Source organism: Colobus angolensis, unplaced genomic scaffold (genome assembly GCF_000951035.1).
Source record: "Colobus angolensis palliatus isolate OR3802 unplaced genomic scaffold, Cang.pa_1.0 Scaffold101, whole genome shotgun sequence".
In the NCBI taxonomy this organism is placed as follows: domain Eukaryota; kingdom Metazoa; phylum Chordata; class Mammalia; order Primates; family Cercopithecidae; genus Colobus; species Colobus angolensis.
The window spans coordinates 3,909,706-3,915,584 of NW_012111031.1; the positions used below are offsets into that span (position 1 = coordinate 3,909,706).

A 5,879-nucleotide genomic window follows, 5' to 3' on the forward strand; every position below is an offset into this window, starting at 1 on the left:
GGAGCTTGCAGTGAGCCGAGATAGCGCCACTGCACTCCAGCCTGGTGGACAGAGCCAGACTCCGTCTCAAAAAAAAAAAAATAATAATAATAATAATATGTACCCCATTTTGTAAGAATTAAATGAAATTATATTTATATAGCCTTTGGCATGGTATACAGTATACAGTCAGTTCTTAATGATTGACAACTATCATTATCACTAGAGTACTTTTTCATTATTTTTAGAGCACGTTTTTCCCCACAATATATACCACCCTTAAATATTACATTTTATGGGTAAAATTTAGATTATATTAAGTTGGAAACAAAAGAAATGTCAAATTAATGTTCATTAAATAGTTGGAACTATTTACTTACTCTTAACTGGAGATTACAATAGAGTTAAAAAGCATGTAATATGATTTTACATTATTTTGAAATATCAATTATATAAAAGCTTTGGGATAAGTGAGTTGTTCTGGATTACCAAATTTTACAGGTAATTAAATGTTTACCACCATCCAACTCTAAACTTTTTCTTAATTTTAGCTACTTGGGATGTAAATATTTTACAACTTAAATTACAATTATACACCACTAGAATAGTTAAAATGTAAAAAACTGACAATATTAGGGGACAGTGAGTATGTAGTGCAATGGAACACTTAAACACCAGTGGGAAAATGTAAAATGGCACAATCATTTTGGAAAACAAATTTGGAAGATCTTATAAAGTTAAATATGCACTTTCCATAACACTTAGCAATTCTACTACCAGATATTCATACCCAAGAGAAATGAAAACATTGTATGTGAATGTCCATAGCAGCTTCAGTCATAATGGCCAAAAACTATGAAAACCCAAATATCAAAAAAAAGAAGTGCATGGATAAATAAATTGGGGTACATCCCTACAATGGAATATTATTTGACAATCAAAAGGAAATGTCCTAATATATATAACGACATAGATAAATCTCAAAATTATTACACTGAGAAAAAGCCAGACTGAAAAGGATGCACTGCATAATTCCTTTCATATGAAATTCTAGAAAAGGCAAAACCAATCTTTAAAGTCAAAAAGTAGATCAGTAGTTGCCTGCAGAACAGAGGGGAGGTGTTGGGAAATGACTGCAAAGGGGAATGAAAGAACTTTCTGGAGTGATCCAAAAGTTCTATATCTTAATGGTGGTGATTATATGAGTGAATATGTCTGTTAAAATGTATTGAACTGTGCACTTAAAATTGGCATATTTTGTGTATGTAAATTATACCTCAATAAATCTGATTTTGCAACTATGTTACATACTTATTATTTCTGAAACTGAAGATACAAAGTATATACTGCTTCATGGTTTTGATGACTAATTAAGAATATGTATTTTAATAAAATGAACAAAAATCAACTTCTGCATTTGTGTTTATGTTAATATGGTCGATTTCTTGGGAACTAATAAGATGTCAAAGGTTGTTTGTCTCTTTAATAAATAACCCCAACTACCATAGTCTTTAAATTTTTATGCTTATTTCTTACCATTTTGGTTTGCTTCTTTGCACTCAGGCAATAACTGCTCTCAATATATGTCCTTTCATCAATTCCAGCCTTTTTTTTTCTCTCTCTCTCTTTTAAAGATTAAAACATGAAGTGAAAGTTGCTAAAATTTAGTATGCTGTTTATTCATTTTTTTAAAACAGCAAATTTTATTGGGACATTTAGTAGCCAAAACAATTAAACACAGGATCATCTGATATGACAAAATGCATAAGTGAAATGTTCTACAAGTAGGTTCTGATTTTTAAGGACCTGAAGAACTTTCCTATGAGCAAAATGTGACCTTTATTTCAGATGCAGCTTGTGTTTTTACTTCCTTAAGAAGTGTATTTCAAGGAACAGAAGTTTTTAATTTTGATTAAGCTCAATTTATTCATTTCTTTCTTTTATGGTTATGTTTTCAGTGGTAGGTATCCATGAAATCTTTGCCTAACCCAAGCTCATTAAGACTTTCTCCTATGTCATCTTCTAGAAGTTTAGGTCTATGCTTCATTTCTGGTTAGTTTTTATAAATGGTGTGAGGTAAGGATTGAAGTTCATTTTCTGCATTTGGATACCCAATTGCTCCAGCATTATTTGTTCAGAAGAATATCCTTCCTCCAATACCCTTTGCATCTCTGTAGAAAATGAACTTACAATAATACATATATGTGGGTCTACTTCTGGATTATCTGTTCTGTTCCATTGATTTACTTGTCCTTTTTCACCAATATCATAACGTCTTCATTACTGTAGTTTTATATATTTTGTTCGTATTTAGTTGAGTTTGATTCAAAATTTTTTAATCTAAAAAAGTCACTGGATTCACCTCTCATCATACAGATTAAAAATTAAAGACTAGAAGATGGCCGACATAAAAAAGGATGAGTTTGTGTCCTTTGTAGGGACATGGATGCAGCTGGAAGCCATCATTCTTAGCAAACTATCGCAAGAACAGAAAACCAAACACCGCATGTTCTCACTCATAGGTGGGAACTGAACAATGAGATCACTTGGACTCAGGAAGGGGAACATCACACACCGGGGCCTATCATGGGGAGGGGGAGGGGGGAGGGATTGCACTGGGAGTTATACCTGATGTAAATGACGAGTTGATGGGTGCTGACGAGTTGATGGGTGCAGCACACCAACATGGCACAAGTATACATATGTAACAAACCTGTACGTTATGCACATGTACCCTAGAACTTAAAGTATAATAATAAAAAATAAATAAATAAAAAGAAGATGGCCAAATACGAACAGCTCCAGTCTACAACTCCCAGCATGAGTGACGCAGAAGATGGGTGATTTCTGCATTTCCAACTGGGGTACGGGGTTCATCCCACTGGGGCTTGTCAGTAGGTGCAGGACAGTGGGTACAGCCCACTGAGTGTGAGCTGAAGCAAGGAGAGGCATCGCCTCACCTGGGAAGCACAAGGGGTCAGGGAATTCCCATTCCTAGCCAAGGGAAGCTGTGACAGATGGCACCTGGAAAATCAGGTCACTCCCACCCTAATATTGTGCTTCTCCAACAGTCTTAGCAAATGGCGCACCAGGAGATTATATCCTGTGCCTGGCTCAGAGGGTCTCATGCCCATGGAGCCTCGCTCATTGCTAGCACAGCAGTCTGAGATCAAACTGCAAGGCAGCAGTGAGACTGGGGGAGGGGTGCCTGCCATTACTGAGGCTTGAGTAGGTAAACAAAGCAGCCTGGAAGCTCGAACTGGGTGGAACCCACCACAGCTCAAGAAGGCCTGTCCACCTCTATAGACTCCACCTCTGGGGGCTAGGCATAGCCAAACAAAAGGCAGCAGAAACCTCTGCAAATTTAAATGTCCCTGCCTGACAGCTTTGAAGAGAGTAGTGGTTCTCCCAGCATGGAGTTTGAGATCTGAGAATGGACAGACTGCCTCCTCAAGTGGGTCCCTGACCCCCTAGTAGCCTAACTGGGAGACATCCCCCAGTAGGGGCAGACTGACACCCTACATGGCCGGGTATCCCTCTCAGACGAAGCTTCCAGAGGAATGATTAGGCAGCAACATCTGCTGTTCAGCAATATTCGCTGTTCTGCAGCCTCCACTGGTGATACCCAGGCAAATAGGGTCTGGAGTGGACCTCCAGCAAACTCCAACAGACCTGCAGCTGAGGGGCCTGACTCTTAGAAGGAAACCTAACACACAGAAAGGACAGCCACACAAAAACTTCATCTGTATGTCACCATCATCAAAGACCAAAGGTATATAAAACCACAAAGATGGGGAAAAAACAGATCAGAAGAGCTGAAAGTTGTAAAAATCAGAATGTCTCTCTGCCTCCAAAGGAACGCAGCTCCTTGCCAGCAACGGAACAAAGCTGGATAGAGAATGACTTTGTCAAGTTGAGAGCAGAAGGTTTCAGATGATCAAATTTCTCCTAGCTAAAGGAAGAAGTTTGAACCCATCTCAAAGAAGCTAAAAACCTTGAAAAATGATTTGATGAATCGCTAACTAGAATAATCAGTGTAAAGAAGTCTTTAACTGACCTGCTGGAGCTGAAAAACATGGCACAAGAACTACATGATGAATGCACAACCTTCAGTAGCCGATTTGATCAAGTGGAAGAAAGGGTATCAGTGATTGAGGATCAAATGAATGAAATGAAGCAAGAAGAGAAGTTTAGAGAAAAAAGAGTAAAAAGAAACAAACAAAGCCTCCAAGAAATATGGGACTATGTGAAAAGACCAAATCTACATCTGACTGGTGTACCTGAAAGTTACAGAGAGAATGGAACCAAGTTAGAAAACACTCTGCAGGATAATATCCAGGAGAACTTCCCCAACCTAGAAAGGCAGGCCAACATTCAACTTCAGGAAATACCGAAAATGCCACAAAGATACTCCTCAGGAAGAGCCACTCCAAGACACATAATTGTCAGATTCACCAAAGTTGAAATGAAGGAAAAAATGTTAAGGGCAGCCAGAGAGAAAGGGAAGCCCATCAGACTAACAGCAGATCTCTCAGCAGAAACTCTATAAGCCAGAAGAACCCACAAAGGGAAGCCCATCAGACTAACAGCAGATCTCTCAGCAGAAACTCTATAAGCCAGAAGAGAGTGGGGGCAAATATTCAACATTCTTAAAGAAAAGAATTTTCAACTCAGAATTTCATATCCAACCAAACTAAGCTTCACAAGTGAAGGAGAAATAAAATCCTTTACAGACAAGCAAATGCTGAGAGATTTTGTCACCACCAGGCCTGCCTTACAAGAGACCCTGAAGGAAGCACCAAACATGGAAAGGAACAACCGGTAACAGCCACTGCAAAAACATGCCAAATCGTAAAGACCATCAAAGCTAGGAAGACACTGCATCAACTACCAAGCAAACTAACCAGCTAACATCATAATGACAGGATCAAATTCACACACAACAATATTAACCTTAAAAGTAAATGGGTTAAATGCTCCAATTAAAAGACACAGACTGGCAAATTGGATAAAGAGTCAAGATCCATCAGTGTGCTGTATTCAGGAGACCCATCTCACGTGCAGAAGACACACATAGGCTCAAAATAAAGGGATGGAGAAATATCTACCAAGCAAATGGAAAACAAAAAAGGCAGGGGTTGCAATCCTAGTCTCTGATAAAACAGACTTTAAACCAACAAAGATCAAAAGAGACAAAGAAGACCATTACATAATGGTAAAGGGATCAATTCAACAAGAAGAGCTAACTATCCTAAATACATATGTACCTAATACAGGAGTACCCAGATTCATAAAGCAAGTCCTTAGAGACCTGTAAAGAGCATTAGACTCCCACACAATAATGATGGGAGACTTTAACATCCCACTGTCAATATTAGACAGATCAATGAGGCAGAAAATTAACAAGGATATCCAGGGCTTGAAATCAGCTCTGGAGCAAGCAGACCTAATAGACATCTACAGAATTCTCCACCCCAAATCAACACAATGTACATTCTTCTCAGCACCACATCACACTTACTCCAAAATTGACCACATACTTGGAAGTAAAGCACTCTTCAGCAAATGTAAAAGAATAGAAATTATGACAGTCTCTCAGACCACAGTGCAATCAAACTAGAACTCAGGCTTAAGAAACTCACTCAAAACCAGTCAACTACATGGAAACTGAACAACCTGCTCCTGAATGACTACTGGGTACATAACGAAATAAAGGGAGAAATAAAGATGTTCTTTGAAACCAATGAGAACAAAGACACAACATACCAGAATCTCTGGGACACATTTAAAGCAGTGTGTACAGGAAAATTTATAGCACCAAATGCCCACAAGAGAAAGCAGGAAAGATCTAAAATGGACACCCTAACATCACAATTAAAAGAACTAGAGAAGCAAGAGCA

At 38.4% G+C, this 5,879-nt stretch overlaps 1 protein-coding gene across 1 annotated transcript in view; it reads right to left on the minus strand.

Moving 5' to 3' along the window:
* The window catches only part of RB1 (retinoblastoma 1), a 182,234-nt gene that overhangs the window by 133,913 nt on the left and 42,442 nt on the right, over positions 1–5,879 (minus strand). The gene's annotated exons all lie outside the window — the stretch shown is intronic.